Source organism: Silene latifolia, chromosome 5 (genome assembly GCF_048544455.1).
Source record: "Silene latifolia isolate original U9 population chromosome 5, ASM4854445v1, whole genome shotgun sequence".
NCBI classification, from domain to species: domain Eukaryota; kingdom Viridiplantae; phylum Streptophyta; class Magnoliopsida; order Caryophyllales; family Caryophyllaceae; genus Silene; species Silene latifolia.
The window spans coordinates 71,347,736-71,367,994 of NC_133530.1; positions in this window are offsets into that span (position 1 = coordinate 71,347,736).

A 20,259-nucleotide genomic window follows, 5' to 3' on the forward strand; every position below is an offset into this window, starting at 1 on the left:
AAAATGGAAAGTTTCCCTAAATGGAAACTTTCCGATCTAGCAGCTTTTCCATTTTAACAAACCCGACTCAAAACCCGTCTCTAATTATTTTAAAAGACTCAGGAATTAAATTAAATAATTAATACGATAAATTAACGAATTCTAACGATTAAACTATGACAAAACCGTTTCAAAGCTAAAACCAACCCGTCATCAACCCCCGTCCCATCACACGCGCTCCCACGCCCCCACGCGCCGCCACCAGCCCGTGTCAGCCACCAGCCCAAACCCCCAGTCTGACCCAGCCACCAACGACCACCCCCACTAGGGTCAATCATTGTTGCCGTGAGTCAAACCAGGGTCTTTTTTGGCCTGGTTCAAGACCGAGCCTCACCAACCACCCTCTGTTCTCGCCTTACCACCACCGCAGCCCAACACCTATCCCCGCCAAACCACCACGCCCCTTTCGCCGTCGGTCACGCGAACCCACACGCCATGGCGCCGCCGTTTCGACCTCCCCCGAGTCCACGGTGGCGCCACCCCAAACATACCCGTCTAAACCCGCCTGAAAACCCGCATATAAACCCGTTTGATACCCCGTGTTGAAGCCGCCTCTCCCTGCCATTAACACCACCTAAAACCTCCCTAACAACCACCACCACACTCGACACATTCCACCCAATTCCCTTACCCCATCAACAACCACCAGTCTCACCTCCCTAAGACACGAAACAATAACAAAACCCGACAGAAATGGCGAAAACAGAAGAAAAGGGTTGTACTCTTACCTTTTCCGCCACCACAACAGCCACCAGGGTCGCCTACGGACGTCGACAAACACCCTATGCCCTTCCTTGCTGTGCCGTCAACACCCACACTCCCTTTCTCTCTCTCGATTTGCGTGAGGGTTGAAATTGGTGCCGATGAAAAGAGGGAGGCGGGAGAGGGAGTAGGGTTTGTAGAGCTAGGGTAAAAAGGTTAAAGTTTAGGTTAGATGGTAAATGGGTCATTGGTAAACGTGCCTGGGTAAAAGGGTGATACGCTTCTTGACCCAAAAGACAAAAGGTGATATAGCCCGACTCAACATATATGATATAAACCCGACTTAATAACATTCACGATATTACGATGCAACCAACATAAAAATGTATAATAATTAATATATAATAATATCCGTTTATTCGATTATATAAAATACGGGGTATTACACCTCTTGGGTCCAAGTCAAGTATGTCGACCATTTGGTCAAAGTCAAACCACCAAAACGTCCAATTTAGGCCACCTAGGACGTTTTCCATGAACCTATGAACCATGTTTGGTTCAATCACGGGTTAGTTACACCAAGTCGATGTTAAGTCCAAGTCAAGAAGCTAGTCGAGTCTAGTCATAGTCCTTGTTAGGTCTAGACCCCTCTCCCATGGGACCCCTTTACAGGTTAGCCAGTTAGCTTATTTCCTGGGTCTAGTTCTGTGTTTGAGTCAAGTCTGCGTCAAAGCTCAAGTCTGTGAGTCGAGTCCTTGTTTGTGCACGGGATTTTGATATGAGTATTGATTGGTTCAGGGTTTTCTTGTAGAAAGGCCACCTCAAACTCGAAGGAAAGCAATGGAAGCCGCCGTCACTAAGCTGGGTGAGACCTTGGAGTTGATTATGACTCGATTAGGAGTCATTGAGGCTAAGATCAATGGGGAAAATAGTGTGCCTACCCCACCAGAAATGAGTGAATTAGAAAAACGGTTCTAGCTGATTGAAGATCAACTGAAGCTCTCTCAGGAAGAGAGCATCCATTATGTGAACTCTAGGACCTATGCTCCAGTCCAAGACGAACTCCCTAAGAACTTTGTGCTCACTGACGTCCCAAAGTTTAAAGGAACGAAAGATCCTCTCCAACATATTAGGTCCTACAAAGAACACCTTGCCCTCAAAGGTGTACCTGGAAGTATGCTCTCTGCCATCTTTGCTCAGTCTTTAGGGGAACACCCAAGGGCCTGGTTCTATAACTTTGAATTGAATAACTAACCTACGTTTGAGGACATCATCGTAGAGTTTTGCAAACATTATGCCCGATGGCACGTAGAAAGCGTGAAGATAGCCATAAAACCCGAAGAAACAGAAATGGTAGATAAGTTTGTGAAGAATCTCCGATGCGTCTACCATTATGTATTGAAGTATCAAAACTTAAGCACTTTCAAAGAATTGACAAGGTGTGGGAGGAAAATCGAAGATGACCTCTGAGCTGCTGAGATGGAGAAACCAAATGGGTATACTGGGGCCTCCTCCTCTAAATCAAAGGCACATGCAAGTGCCAACCATATTCAAGCTATTAGCCTTACGGGAGGAACTTCCAAAAGGCCTCAACGCTCTAGTCCAATTACTAACATAGGGTATACCTACACATATACCTTAGAAAGACTCATGGCCCAAGGGAAATTGAACCCCATTGGCCCAACTCTTGAACCGTCGTTGGAATAACGAAATAAATCGTACAAGTCTGACGCATATTGTGCATACCATAAAGGCAAAGTACATGACACCGAAAACTGTTTCCGTCTCAAACATGAAATACAAGATATGATCGAGAGTGGAACACTCCCGGTCCCGATGGTCAAACCCAATAACGTGACCAACCCATTTGGTAATCATACGAATGTCGTATTTGTCGAAGACAATATTGATATGACCTATTTGATCCGGCCCGTTTGTCGCCTAAAGGGTTTCTTTGTAGGAAAGGAGCTCATTGATTGTTCAAAGTACCTTCCAAGCCCGAAGAACGAAGTTCGATTTGGGGATTAAGGTATCGACTGCACCCAATACATTCCCTGGGGCGTGAATGAAATCCATGAAATTTGGGACGATAATGAAGATGACATCTACCTTACCAAAGGAGCGATTGTCCCACGAACCCAAGATGGAATCTTGAAACTAAGAAAGGATGTCCTTAAATCCAACTCTACTGCCAAGGATGTTCCGGATAAGGGATCCACAAAAGGACCTACTTTCGTCAAGGCACTTAGTGAAGGATCGACTTCAGAGACTTCCCTAATTAAGCCGTTCCAAAAGGCTAGGACAGATGCCACTACTGGGAAATCAATCTCGAGTTATCTTAAACACCAAACAATGAAAGATGCCTATATCAAACTCACTACTGCCGTGAACTTCTTAGGAATTTGAAATCCGGTGATAAGAATCGATGAAGAGATGAACAGGGTAATAAAGGAAAGATACTCCAAACCCTAGTTTTTGAAGTTGCAGCAAGAAAGAGAGGAAAACAGGAAGAAGTTAACCTCGAACTATCTAGCATTCATCAAGTATCCTCCTAAATACATAGTCCTCAATGGCACGGACGAGAAATCAGCCACATACAAGGTTGGGTCCTCAGAAGACCTAATGGTAGGATACATATTGCCACGTTGTGGTTGGGATGCCACATAAGTAAGCAAGGTGACCAAGGCTTGGCATCAGTGGTGGTTTAGATCAGCAAGAAGAATGTCTTACCTAGAAGAGAAAACAAGGGTGGATATAGATTACTACTGCATCACAGACCAGAAGTTCTACTGCCCTTAAAAGGAGAAATGTTCAAACTGGATGATGGTTCCGAGTCTGAGTCCGAGTCTGAGTTCGAGTCTGGTAAGAGTCCTAAGTTTGAGCCTATGGAGTCAGGTGTCGAAGCCACCCCCTCCCAAGTCTTTCTTTTCAATGCACCTTTTTCTAATTATGGTATCCCGGGGCCTATCTCGGGTACCTTTGTTGTCTTGTCATTGACCTCTGATCAGTTGGCTCAAATGTTAGCGCATTTCGCGCAATTTAAAATTAATAATAATAAGATGAATCAGTTTGCTTACGACTTGTTTTATTTACATTGCAATTCAATTTTTGAAATTAATTATTTTAGTAATGACATTGAGAATGAGGCCGAAGGCAAACAGGTTGAAGAAGAAGAGGAGGAGGTAGAACCACCTCCACAATTGGTTAAAAGGTTAGAAGAATATAATCAAAGAAACTCAGTGATCGAAGATACCAAAACTATCAATGTGGTAACCACCTTAGAATCACAAGAGCTTAAGATGGGTACTACCTTAGACCCTGTAGAGAAACAAGGGTTCATTGACCTGCTGATTGAGTTCAAAGATGTGTTTGCATGGTCTTACAAAGACATGACGGGAATTGATAGGGAAATTACAGAGCACAAGATTCCGATCAAACCAGGATTCAAACCAGTAAAGCAGAAGCTATGCAGAATGCGTTTGGAGTGGTCTTTAAAAGTTAAGGAAGAAATTGATAAACAGCTCAAAGCCAAGTTCATCAAAGTGTCAGAATATTCGAATTGGGTCTCCAATGTAGTTCCAGTACCAAAAAAAGATGGTAAGATTCGCGTGTGCATGGACTTTCGGGATCTGAACAAAGCTAGTTCGAAGGACGAGTTTCCATTACCTCACATCGATATCTTGGTTGACAATACCGCAAATCATACATTACCGTCTTTCATGGATGGATATGTCGGTTATAATCAAATTAATATGGCCGATGAAGACATGACTAAGACAACATTTACGTCACAATGGGGAACCTATTGTTACACAGTAATGCCTTTCGGTTTGATAAATGCCGGGGCAACGTACCAGAGAATGGAAACGGCGTTGCTACATGATATGATGCACAAATAAGTTGAAGTTTATGTTGATGGCATGATTGTCAAGTCAAAGGAACGTAGTGACCATCTTGGGGCGCTACGAAAATTCTTTCAAAGATTGCGAAAATACAACATGAGACTAAATCCGCAGAAGTGTGCTGTCGAGGTCACCTCTGGCAAACTATTGGGTCATATCGTTACCACCGTGGCATCAAAGTAGACCCATCAACGATCAAAGCCATTATGGAAATGCCCCATCCCGAGATCGAGAAAGAAATTCAAGGTTTCCTGGGAAGAGTTCAATAGATAAGCCGTTCCGTCGCGAAGTTGACGATGATTTGTGAGCCGATCTTTAAGAAACTAAAGGTCGGAGAACATGTTATGTGGGATGACCAGTGTCAGGCCGCAGTCGATAAAATAAAGGAAGTATTGTCTTCTCCACCAGTTTTAAGCCCACCAGTAGTCGGGCAGCCGTTATCACTATATCTAAATGTTACGGATATAGCAATGAGGGCTAGGTTAGCCCAAACAGCTGACAAAGAAGAAAGAGCTATTTACTACACCAGTAAAAAGTTCTTAGACTATGAAGTAAAGTACACACCTCTTGAAAAGACGTGTTTGGCCCTAGTCTGGGCAACGAAGAAATTAAGACATTACATGCTTAGCTACAGTGTTAGTGTCTACTCCAAAATGGATACGATCAAGCACTTGTTTAAAAACCAGTGCTAAATGGAAGAATGTCGAGATGGACCCTCATGTTATCAGAGTTATATCTCAAATATGTACCTTTGAAAGTGACCAAGGGGAGGGCAGTCGCCGATTTCCTCGCCGACAATCCAATCGAAGAAACAGAAGTCATTGACACTTGGTCATTTCTTGATGAAAACGTAGTACACGTCAAGAATGACATATGGGATTTGTATTTCGATGGAGCATCGAACTAAATGGGATATGGAGTTGGCTACTTCTTATCTCGCCAACAGGTGAACACGTACCCTTATCCATCAAACTGGATTTCAATGTCACAAACAACGCCGCTGAATATGAAGCATGATTCCTTGGTTTACGCAGTGCTCTAGATTTGGGTGTGAAGAAATTTATAGTACATGGAGATTTGTCCCTTGTGATCAATCAAGTGGGTGGGTTGTGGAAAATTAAGAGCCAATTTTAGCCCCATATCAAACCAGAATCGAAGAATTGGAAAAGTACTTCAAGGATGTTCGATATGTTCACCTCTCGAGAGAGGACAATTAGTTTACAGATGCATTGTCCAAGCTAGCTGCCTTGATCAACATTCCCGACCACATAGACAGTATGCCAATATGTGTGTAGATACCTCATTTCTATACCTCCTGCCAACCACCCAGTGATGATTGGGCTGCATGTTTGGTACGCGGAACGATTTTATGACAAGTTCATTGACAAGTGATAGATCAAACATTCGAGTCAACCTCATGGTTGTCATATACACGCCGATACGGTCGTTTCAACATTAACTAGAGTTCATTTGGAGTCCGGGTCAAAAACCGCTTCATTTTCTAAAAACCGGTTAAATGCCGAGTCGGAATATTCCGGAGTGTTCTAGAATTTTATGGATATGTATTCCTAATTAAATTTAATATTTTTTAAGGAAATATCTTCCGCATATTGGGGTTTCACGGAATAAGGAAGTGTATATCTACCGAAATTCCATAAAAAATGCGGAAAACTTTCATTTTGAGGAGGAAACCTCTGGGGAAATGACGCAGCAGGTGATGAACCTCTTCTAAAGACCGCATTGGCTGCTGTGCCTCTTCCCCAGCCCTCTTTCCATGCTTTCCAGAATATTTCCGTGATTTGTTTCCGTATCCGTGTCATTCCTAAACTCCTTCACGTGTTTAGTATAAATAGAGACCTTCGGTCTCCATATTTAGCACGCGAGTGTTCCGCCTCTTCTTTCTCTCTCTTTGCATTCTAGGCTACGCTATTGCTTTCGACGCCTAGGTGCTTGATCAATCGACCACGTAAGCTTAGATCATTCTGAGTCCCAGTCACGTTGCATAGACCGACCAACTTGACCAACTCCGCTTTAATCAACCTAATCAATCTTTTAAATCCTTTAATTTAACAAGGGTACTTTCTACGCATATTCGAGTTGAGCAATCACTAATCGATAACTTTAGTCAATCTCATTTCGTCAAACATGTAAGTCTGAGGGTGTAAATCCCATTTACTTATTGTACTCTTATTTTGAATCATATAATGTAAGGTCTATATCAAAGGCACGTTCAAAACCATCTTAAAATCCATATTTTAAAACCGTTTTATATAAACAGCGGAAGTCAGACGTTGAGAAGAAACGCAGCAGCAGCTGCGCCTCTTCGAAGGGTCGCAGCAGCAGCTGCGCCTCTTCCTGAGGCTGCTTGCTGCTTCTGCTCTTATTCTTCTTCCTCGACTTTCTGCGGTTTCCCCTTGATCTTATTCTTTCGTTTCTTTTGTTCCTTTCAGTATATAAACATGCTTTTAACTAATCCTTTTAAATTATAATGCATAATTCGACATAAATCCCTTATAACTCAATATTTGCGGGTTTTCGTCGTCTATTCAAACCCGGATTTTAAAGGGTCGATTTTCTCATACCGATTCTCTAGGAATTCGTCTTTTGTACATAGTTTTCTTTATTTTATTTCAGTTTTGAAAATTTAATTCCGCTTTCAAGTTCAAAGTTTCGTTTCTTTTGTATTTCCGATGCGAGTTCATCGTAATCATGTAAATCGTTGTAAATTCTCCGCTTTAATTCGCTTTATGATGGTTCCAGATGCATGTAATCAATTAAATCACTTCTACTTGAGTCTAATATCAATAATAGATCTTAAATTACCAATGAACGATAACAATCCGCAATTCTGACTTCACAGCCAGAACCCAACTCAAGAACAGACGCAGAGAGTGCTGCGCCTCTTCCAGAGGACGCAGCAGACTTGTTCAGGGTTGGCTTCTGTCCCTGAACTCTTTCTCGCTTTGACGTAGCTCCTAATTATGATTTAAATCAACTATTATCCGTATTATCACTTCTAATCTCACGAATTTTCTAGTTTTATTTTATTTTATTTTCTTCTTCGAAATCCCGTCTTTGAGCGTGCTTTTGACATAGATCAAATAAATTTTGTAATTCTTGTAATTTTAATTATTGTAGTTCGTTTATCATTATTATTATGTATGGTTTATTTACTTGGCTTTCACATGTAATTAATCTAACTTCCTACTTCGACCCCAATTGTTTGTTAAATTACGTGTTAACCGACATAGTCTAGTTCCACATGCAGGATTAATCTATGTTTGTTGCATTGCATGCATTACATCGACGACATCAAATATGAACGATTTCCCTAATCATTAGTAGAGGCCGCTATTGAGGCGGGCTAGATTAGGTGTTCGATTAAAGAGTTTCCTAATACATACCCTCACCCCCTACACCAGTTATCTCTGGACATCCGTGTCCATTGGCATCTTCGAGAGTCATTCTAGACATAGAATGCTAAGGGTAACGAATTTATTAATGTTCATGTCATTACTTCGTGTCTTGACATGGCACGAGGTATTCGAACGGTTTCCAATTTTTCCACAATAAATTGGTGGCGACTCCACAAATGCAGGCTTATTCAACCTTTCACCGGTTTCAATGCCTCACCAATCGGTAACGGCCCATGACGTTCTTTGGCAAACCCAAGGTTCCGTGGGAGAAGTGCCGCCGCCTCGAGACCAACGCGCGGCTGGCCCATGTCCACAGTTTGGCGACTGCGCTGGGGAAGATACACTTACGTGTTACCCAGGGTGAAACTTGAACAAGATTAGGGAATATTTTATACGCGATAGTTGTCGTTTTTCATTACTCGACCTTCTTAGGTCGTTTTATTCGGCCTTCCTAGGCTTAACCCAACCCATTCGACTAATCGTCCCGTCTGGACGGTCTAAATTCTTATCTTGGCCTAATGATGGATATCGATTGACGTCAACCATACTGTCGTACATACTCATGTTTGTATCAAGGGCTTTAACTACTCGAGGGAATGGACTAGGAACCGACCTTACTCATGTTTGGCACAAACCTCTCCATAGACCAAGGTTTGATTGCTTGGTATGGTAACCCACCTTTTAAGCCAAAACCCTTTAAATGCACTCAACATACCATTATAATGCCCATATGTATGTTTGTATCATATACACGATCACCATATATAAACAAAACCATGACGAAATTTTGTAAAATAAAATCCTTTTCAAAGAGTAAATATTTTCGAAAAAGGCCTAAAACAGCGCAAAATAAGCCGAAACTCTGTCCAAATTTCGAGTCAAAAGTCGGGCCTCAAACCCATTTTAAAAGTTCAGTTCGAGTCAGCACTCCTACAACTACACTACAGTTGTATAGGATAAACATTTAAAAATTTGTCATTTTCAAATCCCACTTGACACAGTGGCACACACCCACTCCACGAGTCAAGTCTTTTTTTGAGTAAGTGTGCAAAAATGGTCGATCATGTTTTGATTCATCGTCGATCTCTTATCCTCAGTTCTAAAATGATGGGAACTAGTCATAGAAGCGTTAATGGCAACCCCAACCATGTTAAGTGGTAATGATCAAATCCTAGCCACACTCATTTGTCTCCAGACAAGCCAAGACCAAGCTTATGCTCGCCTTAACACCATTGAAGGCCGAATTGTCGATGTAGAAGCTAGACTTCCTCCTGCAGAGGATGCCATTCCCGACATGGTCATACAAGATAATATTCCACCCTTTGTTGGACAACCAGAAGTCAATCTTCCACCAGGTCCTACTGAAGCTGAAAAGCGCCTCCAATATTTGGAGGAGCAACTAATGTACCTCAAGGGAGATGACATCTATAGGGAAAACAGTCGCAAATATGAGGTGGTAAACGCTCAACTGCCAACTAACTTCAACATGACCGACATCCCGAAGTTTAAGGGGTATGAAAACCCATTGAATCATATTCACGCCTTTAAAGATTATATGTCTATCAAAGGCATCAAGCCAGAGATGTTCCTAAGGATCTTTCCTTCATCTCTCGATAGTATTCCTAAGCAGTGGTTCTACTCCTTGGATCATAAGAAAATTGTTACTTGGGATGATGCTGCAATTGAGTTCACCAAAAAGTATGCAGATAATGCTGAAATTCAAGTCAATATGCTCACTCTAGAGGTTCTTACCCAAAATGAGAAAGAAGGATTCACCGACTTCCTAAGTAGGTGGAGAAAGACTAGCACGCAACTCGTCGAACGCCTAGACGAGGCTACTCTTGTTGAAAAGCTCGTAGACAATTTAAGGCCAATCAATATAAACCATCTAAGGTACCAAAACATAAAGTCTTTCAAAGACTTAATAGTGTTAGGAACAAGAATTGAAGACAACATTCGTAAAGGACTTTTGTCCAAAACGGTAATTTGCGGATATCATGGCACAACGAGTCGTTCTTATGGCTCCACTAGCAAGACTGACGAGGTCAACCTTATCGAATCATGTACCAAGAAGAATAACCCGCAGAGGAAGTTCACCAATGTTGGTGACTCGTACTCCAATGCTCTAAAAAGATTAATGAAACAAGGTAAACTCCAACCCATAGGACCTACACCTGACCCAGAGAGGAAGTCTAAGTTATGGGATGAGAATGCCTACTGCGAGTACAATAGAGGCAAAGGGCATGATACAGAGAATTGTTTCAAATTGAAACATGTCATTCATGATATGATAGAAAATGGGCACCTGCCTATACCTCCTGCAAGTAAGCCTAACAATACTTAGAATCCTCTTGGAATTCTGATGATCACAGACGAGGAATCTACCTTGGATTGTTCTTACCTTATTTCTCCAACTGAAGATGAGATCAACGCACTAGAAAATTCCGCCATCTCCCCTACTCAGGCTGTTAGCCTTCTGTTTGGAGAAGATCGATTCGTCAAGGCAGCGCTGGATGAGATCATTACCATGATACTTCAAGACGACCATTTCAACCCTACAACACTAATCACTATCACCAGCTCAAATCAGCAGAAAGGATGGAGAAAGTCGATCAAGTGGACCAACAATCAAGGAAAGCTCTTGAAGGTCACTACTGGAGAAGGAGAGATGTTCAAAGGAGAACCCGAAGACGATGAATTTGAGTCAGAATCGAAATCGAAGTCGGAGTCGAAACCTAAGTCTAGAGAAGTCGCTAGAGAGTCTCCTCTTATCGTCACTCTCGACCCTTTTGTTTCTCCTAGCATAGCATCGCCTAGTAACAGTAGCTTGGGGAATGTCCCAGCAGCTGTCCCTTTACCGCCACTTACTACTACGCAGATGGATTCTTTGTTTCAGCTGTTTTCAAACTTTAATATGAATAAATCTGATTCTTCTTACTCCTTGTGTTATTCTGAATGCAATTCTATTTACGATGATAATGAGGTGTAGATACCTCGTTTCTGCAACTCCCGCCAAACACCCAATGATGATTGGGCCGCATGTTTAGCATATGTTGCGATTTTATGACGTTTTATAAATCGGTTAATAAAAGATAACTCATACACTTGTGTCTACCTCATGGTTGTCATCTAGGTGTCATTATGGTCGTTTTGACGGTAATTAGAGTTCATTTGGAGTCCGGGTAAAAAACCGTCTTCATTTCCTAAAACCGTCAGATCCCGAGTCAAAAGTAATGTGCTTGTCTACCTAAGGTTAAGATGTCATAAAATGTTATGATTATATCTCATTTTGTGTCCCATGTCATTTCTTTGGGCTAAACTTAAAATTTACATTACAAAATGTGCATTTCATTTAGCTAAAATGACAACCCGACATTTAGGCCCATTTTACGAGGTGATAACGACTTTTTTGGGTCTGGCTTATTTCACATAAAGTTTTAGGTATTTCTCTTAGCTTTCCAACGCCACCAAAATCACCTTATTCCGAGTCTTGTAGAGAAATATGCCTAAAATACGACAGGCTGTCAAACGCGTTTTCTCGCGCAGAAGAACCCTACCTGAGAAAGGACGCAGCAAATGTTGCGCCTCTTTGAAGGATCGCAGCACCTGCTGCGCCTTTTCTCAGGGCTTTCTTTTTGTCTAAGTTTATGTGTTTCAACTAAGTCGGTTGTTTCCGGATCTTTCCTTCCGTATCCTACTCTTACCATAATTCCTCCGTGTGTTTAGTTTAAATAGGGACCTTTGTTCCTCATATTTCTCATGCGAGTGTCCGCCCTTCTCTCTCCCTTTGAATTCTAAGACCATGCTCTAAGCTTATTGACGTCTACGTGCTTGATCAATCGACCGCGTAAGCTCAGATCATTTTGAGTACCAGTCACGTTTGCATGACCGACCAATTTGACCACTACACCATAATCAATAATTCAATTTATTTTAAATCCTTTTTCAAGGGCACTTTCATATTTGCATTAAAGTTCGAGTCGAGATACCACTAAAAAAATGATTTAGTTAAATCTCGTGACGCCAACATGTAAATCTGACGGTGTAAAATCCCATCTTAATTCTGTATTTATTTCTGTATTATAATTAATGTAAGAATTTATGTCATAAGCATGCTCGAAACCGTGTTTTAAAATCACCCTTTTTAAAACCTTTTAACGGAAATAACATAGATCTGACGTGGGGAAGAATCGCATCAGCTGATGCGCCTTCTGGAAAGGGCGCAACATCTGTCGCGCCTCTTCCAGGGGCTGCTTTCAGTTGCTGCACTTCTTCTTCTTCTTCCTCGGATTTTTGTTCCTTTCGTCTTTTATTTTTCTTTCTTCGTTCTTTCCCTTATTTCACCTAATAATTTTCAAATTATTTTTTATCAATCCTTTTCAATAATTTTCGACTTAAATCCCTTATAATTAAAATTTGCGGGTTTTAATCACAAATTCAAACCCGGATTTTAGAGACTCGATTTATCCGTATCAAGTCCCTTGAATTCGTCTTTGTACATATTTCTCTTTATTTTTCATATTTTGTTTTCTTTTGTTTTCAACCGTCTTAAATTCAAGTTTTGTATATAAATCAATTCCGGCATCGTAAATAATATCTAACATGTAATAAATCGTTTTAATCCATTTTTATCGTTTTATGACAATATTAGTGTGGATGTAATCTGCTAAATCACTTCTACTCGAGTGCTAATATCAATAATCAGCCTTAAATTTATTAACGAACATTAACAACCCACGAGCATGACTTTCATAGTCAGAATCCAACTGGAGAACAGACGCAGGAAGTGCTGCGCCTCTTTCAAAGGACGTAGCAGATGCTGCGCCTGTTCTGAGTTGGCTTCTGCTTCTGAACTCTTCTCTTCTTGACGCAGGGTTTCTAATTAGGATTCTAATCGTCTATTATTCTTATTATCACCATAATTCGACATATTTTCCATATAATTCATATTTTCCATATTTTTTAGTTCCTTATTTTTATTTCCTTATTTTTATTTTCCTAATTTATTTTATTTCCTATTTTCTTTTAATTTCCTTATTTAAATCAATTTCCAATTTCCTTATTTTCCTATTTTCTAATTTTCTTCATTTCATTTATTCTTTTCTTTTCTTTTATTTCTAAAACTCTTTTGGACATGTTTATGACGTAAATTCAAGTTTATCAATTGTAATTTATTTCTTTATTTCATATTTATCTTGTATGATTTGTTTACTTGATCTTTCACATGTAATTAATCTAACTTTCAACTTCGACCCCAATTTGTTTACTAAATTACGTGTTCACCGACATAGTTTAATCTCACATGCTAGGATTAATCCATTGTTTGTTGTGTTGCATGCATATAATCGACAACATATCAAATATGAACGATTTCCCTAATCATTAGTAGAGGCCGCTATCGAGGCGGGCGGGATTAGGTGTTTATTAAGAGGACTTCCTAATACGTACCCTCACCCCTTACTCCAGATCTCTGTGAACATCCGTGTTCATTGGCATCCACGGGAGTCATTCTAGATATAGAATGCTAAGGGTAACGAGTTCTTAGTGTCTATCTCATTACTTTGTGTCTTGACATGACACGAGGTATTCGAACGGTTTCCAATTTTCCACAATAAATTGGTGGCGACTCCACAAATGCAAACGCTTGTTCCCAAGCGCCTCCGTGGCCCATGTCCACAGTTTGGCGACTCCGCTGGGGAGTAATACACTTACGTGTTGCCAAGGGTGAAACTTGAACAAGGTTAGGGAATAGTTTATACGAGACAGTTGTCGGTTTTCATTACTCGACCTTCCTAGGTCGTTTTATTCGGCCTTCCTAGGCCCAACCTAACCCATTCGACTAATCGTCCCATTTGGACGGTCCAAATTCTTATCTGCGCTTAATGATGGATAGCGATTGGCGTCAACCATACCATGATGCCTACTCATGTTTATAGCAAGGGCTTTCACTACTCGAGGAAATGGACTAGGAACCGACCTTACTCATGTTTGGCACGGGCCTCTCCACAGACCAGGGTTTGATTGCTTGGTATGGCAACCCACCCTTTAAACCAAAACCCTTTAAATGCACTCAGCATACCTTTATAATGCTTGTATGTATGTTTGTTTCATATACGTGATCACCATTTTGTAAACAAAACCATGACGAAATTTTGTAAAATAAAATTCTTTTCAAAATGTAAACATTTTTAAAACAGCGCAAAACAAAGCCGAAACTCTGTCCAAATGTCGGGTCAAACTTCGGGCCTAAAACCCATTTGAAAAAAAAACAAAAAAAAAAAAAAAACGTAAAAAAAGAAAAAAAGAAAAAGCGTTTTATTCAAAATACTTTAAAACCATGTAAATGTAAATATGTAAATTCAATTAGGCTAAGTTAAAGTTAAAATTCAAACCGACTATGTCCTAGTCGGAATTCTGTCGAGTCATGAACCCGTCTTCCTTTACATTTTGGGTCTTTCAAATTCAAGTCAAGTCCCAAGGCATCACGCCGTCATTTTGGACCCCCCTACCCCAATTCAGTTAGGATCTAAACATTTCCACACCTCGAATCACACACTCGAGGCTAACACGTCGAGTCGGTCCACAATCCGTCTATCGAATTCTCCTAATGGCACGTTCGGGACACACATACCCGAACCTCGAGTCAAGTCCATCTTAAAACACGTGTCTTAGAATCACGTGTCATCAATCTCGTCAATCAAATCAACCATACAAATGTCACTCCGTCAAAGTCAACACTCGAGTCTAAGGTCAAAGTCAAACACCGTAAATTAGGGTTTAGGGTTTATCATAGTCGAAATTTTCGACTGTATTTGGGATTTCCTGTTTACATTGCTTCACTTGATGATTATTTTCCCTTTATCTATCGTTGATTATCTGCTTGTCTCGAATTATTGAGGTAAAATTGGGAACTAAGGTTTGTTAAGTCGAAAATTTCGACTGTTTTGGGGAAATCTCGCTGTTTACTAGTTAATTGATTATCGTTTCCCCTTCTTTACTTGATTAGGATGGACAGTAGCTCAATGCCCTTTTCCAGTTCGTTTTTTATCCGTCCTTTGACTGAGACGGTGGTCCCTGCTGTCACCACCGTCTCCACTTCCGTTAGTACCACTGCCACTGCTCCCGTGTTCCTTGTTACGTCACCGGTATCACTGTCTATCGCTTCTTAGCACTGCTGCTAGTTCCGTCTCAGCATCCACCTCCGTCACAGCCTCTGTTTTTGCTAGCAGTGCTGCTAGCCCTTCTTCCTCTTTGTCGGTTTCTGCTGCCTCTTCTGTTGCAGCTTCAGCTAGTACTTCAGGTACGGTGACCACCCCTGCTGCGTGGTCACCCGCAGTCACAACTTCTTACCGAGCGGCTCTAGTTCCTCGTCCTGTCGGAGGACGGGCTTCTACTTCAGGTTCTAGAGGTCGGGGTCGTGCACGAGCTACACCTGCTGCTGGCCGTTCAGCTGGCCTTGTTACCATTCGAGGGGACGACTCCCTCGATTCGCACCCCGACTACCCCCTGGTAATTTTTGTTAACGGTATTCATCGCACTAGATTTTATCCTTTGCTTGACTGTGACTTTCTCCTGACTCGCTTTTGTGCCGTTCGTCACTTGAGAGGCTTGGTATCTACGAGCCGGTGTGTGAGATTTTGAGGGGTACGGGGATGGCTGGACTTGTGACCACGAGTGCCCACACCTTTAGGGAGCTGACCCTTGAGTTCTTCAACTCCTTTACCTTCTCCTCCGGGGCACACGGCGCTGCCCCTAGTTGTGCTTCTGTGTCTTTCCAGTTATTCAACCAGACTTTTTCTTTGACTTTGGAGGAGTTTGGTACTAGACTTGGCTTTTCCTTTACGGGGCGCCACTGTCGCCCCTAGGAAGGTCATCCGTCAGCTTTGGCGGACTTTGGCACAGACTACCTACGAGGAGCGACGTCTCGCTCAGGTCCACCTTCCCCCTGCCAGTTACTTCCTGCGACTGATGGGAAGTTTTATTTTTGGCCGATGGGAGCCAAACAACGTGACTAACACCGAGCTTTCTATTCTGGGCGGGTACCTGAACATTGTCAGTGAGGGCCCCTTTGCCCTCAACATTGCTTACCCGACCGCCCAGTACTTCCAGTCCCAGGGGGAGAAGACCACGGGCACCATTGTCTGTGGTGGCATAGCCACCTTCCTTGCTCGATCTCTCCTCCGTGCTTTACCTCGCGACTTACCGTACATACCGGGAGATAGGTTCCTGGACCTAGCATCTATGTTGTCCATGACTTGGCTGACTTCAGACTACCAGACTTGGAATATTAGTGGTTCCTTGTCCGAGGACCTTCCTTGCACCACCCTTCCTCGCCTCGCCCCCTGCCCACTGTTAGGGGCAGGTTACCACCATTGTTACCCATGTACCACCTACTGCTCCGACCACCTACTACCATGTCCGCTTCTAAGAAGCGGCGTAGACCTGAGACCGGAGAGAGATCCACACCTTCTACGGGTGGCCAGACTTCCACGACCATTCCTACCCCGATCCCTACTCCTACTCCTACTCCTGCGCCCGACCAGGCACAACCGGTTCTTCCGGCTAAATTTTTTTCTCCTCCACCCTTTGAGGCGTCTGCGGTCATGGACCAAGGGCGCCGTGACGGTTTGTTGCTTGAGATTGCAGAGAGACAGACTCGTATGGAGAGGGACATATCTCTTACTTTGTTCCCTCTGTACGAGTATCACATGAGGCGACACCGTCCCATCCCAGAGGGTTGGCCACACCCGTCCTTCTACCGGTACCCAGCTGAGGGGTACCCTGAGTCAGCTAGTGAGGACGAGGAGGAGGAGGACGCATCAACGGCGGCAACGAGAGCTCAGGCTGAGCAGAGGAGGAGGAGAGAGCAGGAGGAGGACCCGGACTTCACGGTGACGGTGGAGGACGTGACAGAGGAGGCAGACGAGTAGCTACTGGTCTACTCACTTCCCCAGTTTTCAGGCTGGTTTGGGGAAGTTCGTGTTTTGTATGTATATTCTTGCTCTTTTATTTTCTTTTGTCTCCTTTTTATTTTATTGTTTTCATGCATTTATTGGTTGTATATTCCAGCCCCCCCCCCGGTATATATCTGCTGGTGTATGCTGGAGGACAACGAAGGCGTTGTCCGTTTTGGTTTGGGGAGGGTAATGCATCCTTTTGAGTCTGCATTTGCATTTATTTTGCATTCACGTTTCTACTTTCAGCTTGCATAGTATTTATTTCATAAAATCATAAAATCCAAAAAATTAGAAAATTAAAAAAAAAAATCAAAAAATTAATAAATATTCACGTTTATTTTTGCATATAGGTCGAGTCGGAACGGTTGATTTCCGTGATGATACTGCACTTTAACTTGTCTTTTTACTTGAGCCTTGCACTTTCATTGACAGTTATTAGCTAAGTCTTACGCATAATCTACGAGTTTTTGTTCAAATATAGCTGGCTATTTAGACTTGACCTGATAAATTGGCAACCTACTTACAATTTCTGAGATTTAGAGCCTTATAACTGGTGACATTCATGACCGGTTTACATAGGAATTGAGAGTAGTACTCCTTCCATAGCATGTTCATCATTTTTGCACTTTTATGACATTCGATTTCTTGTCAAATGCATGCATTCTGGTTTGTGGTCGGTGTCACATGCAGGGAGGTGCTTGCAAATTTCCCTTTTTTTACATTTTTTTCACCCATTTAGCTCCACTTAAGCCAAATTTAGCCTTTTGACCCATTAGCTACATCCAAAACTGAGCCTGCCTAGTCAAGCTAGTTTAGTATGTCTTTTGTGGTATGTTTTTCCGTTTGCAAGTTTGGCCCGTGTGTATATTGATTGGGGTTGGTGGAAATGAAGGAAGGGAGGAAAAAAAAGAAATTGAAAGAAGGGAAAACGTGAAGAAAGAAAAAAGAAAAAAAAAGAAAGAAAAATGAAAAAATGGATTCACGTGTAAGTCAGGAAAAGAAGAAAAAAGGAAAAAAAATTGAAAAAGTTGTTTGATTTGTATCGATTGTTTAATTAAGACAGTTTTAAAAAAGGGAAGTTTGTGACCGTCTCACTCCTTGTTCTTATTCATAAATTTTTTTTGAGGAGATAGTGTATTCGGATGGTGAGTTGTGTGCCAAATGAAGGGCACTTGTGTTTATTTTTCAGTCAGTTGAGATTCGGACGGTCTTATATGGTCCTATTTAGGAACTAGCTTGGCGCTCTTACCTCCACATTTCCATAATGTATTTTGCCTTTTCTCACCTGAACCTCACTTTCCCATATCATTTGTAAGCCCTCGGCTGTGACGGACATTGTTGGTTGGAATGTGTGCATTAGTACTCGAATCGTTCTTCATTTTTGTTGCATGCATGCTATGTAGGTCGCAGTTTAGGTGAGTGACTGTTTTTCTCTCTCTCTCTCTTTTATATAATAATTCACCCTTTGCTTCATGAGAGAAGAGTGACCACGTGAGAGTCCGATTTTGTTGGTCTTGCAAGGTCGATAGGTCAGCTTTATTTCTGAACATCTTATAACTCGTTTGTGTATTGACTGTTGTAACTATGACTGTTAATTTTCGATTGCATTAAATTGGTTCAAGTAGACAGGTTATAGCTAGCTCGGAGTTATAATTTCCGTTCCATTAGTTTGCATTTAGTTTACTCGAGGACGAGTAAAGGTTCGGTTTGGGGAGATTTGATACGTGCAGTTTATACAGTCTTTTTAGCCTATTTTTGCACGTATTTCCATGTACTTTTGTACCGTTTTATATTGCATTATGCCCCAAAATGGGTACTTTGGTTCGTTTTGTCTGTTTTGTAGGAATTAACCTGAAAGTGGTGGAATCGTATCCTTTTCGTCCTGTTTTGCATGCATTTTGAGGAGACGGGACTTTAGAGCGAGAGCACTGCATTGGGATGCATGAAGGAATGGTCAACGAAGCAGTCGGCAACGAGTTGAAGCTGTTTTTGGAGGAAGAACCCTTGATCGAATGGTTTTCTTGGTCGATTGAGTGGTTTCACAAGCTGAGGAGGTCGATCGAGTAATTTATTTTACTCGATCGAAGTGTTGATTTGAGGCTTTCCTCGATCGAGTAACATTTCTACTCGATCGAGAGGATTTTATGCCGAAGTCCTCGATCGAGTTGTCTCAAACTACTCGATCGAGAGGATTGGAGTTTTCACGGGCCTTAATTAACCCGTGTTGCTTATTTCAGTTTTGGCTTTGTTATTTTCTATTTAAGCGTGGAATAATTAGGTCATTAATATCTCTTAATTACGTTTAACACTTCTGAACGCCACTCGACTCTTTTCCCTTTCCCTAAACTTTTCTACCGTAACCTTTGCTTTTGGGTTATTTTGCTTGGATCTCGTTGTTCTTTACGCCGGAATTCTCGTGATTGTAATCCTGCTCTCTTTCTAATCTTAATCTTGCTTTTATTTACTTTAATTCCTTTGTTCTCTATTCCTTAATTTCCGCTCTAATTTGTTTATGCATTATTATTATTGTTTCATTATGTTTATTATTAGTTATTTCATTATTATTAATATTGACAACATTAATAGCATGAGTAACTAAATTTGTTGGGGTTAGGGAATCTATGGTAGAAATGTGACGATGTAGCGAATAGGTTAGATGACTTATTTGTGAGAATATGTACCCATGGCAATTTAATTATAATACCGACTTAGTTGAGTGCACGCTTCTAAGTTACCCTTTAATCTGGTTAAATTTATTCCTGGATCGGAAGATTGGACTAAATAGACCTGCTATGAACAGTAGACTACCCTAATGAGGACGGAAGTTAAGTTAGTGGAAATCTAGGATAGAAAGTGGACCGGAAGGACCTTTCAACATCCGTCTCACAGTAAATTATCTAGACTATTTGCAGTTGAGTCATTAGACTACCGTAGTGAACCAAAATCCCGACATGTTCCCTCTTTATTGATTACTCTTATTCACATTTTCTGCCTTTTTACTGCTCTTTCTTTACTACTCTTTCCTTTAAGCCTTTGTAGTTTAGAAAACCAATTTTAAACCCCCAATTGTGACCAAATAGACGGACCTTTAACAGATATCTTGCCTCCATGTGGAGATCGACCCGAGTTCCCTAGCTATATTAGTTAGTGTCAGTTGGTTATTTTTGGTAGGTATACGACTAGCCTGTCAATCATTTTAAGGGGGAAATATTGTAATACCCCAAATATTTTATAAATGTTCTA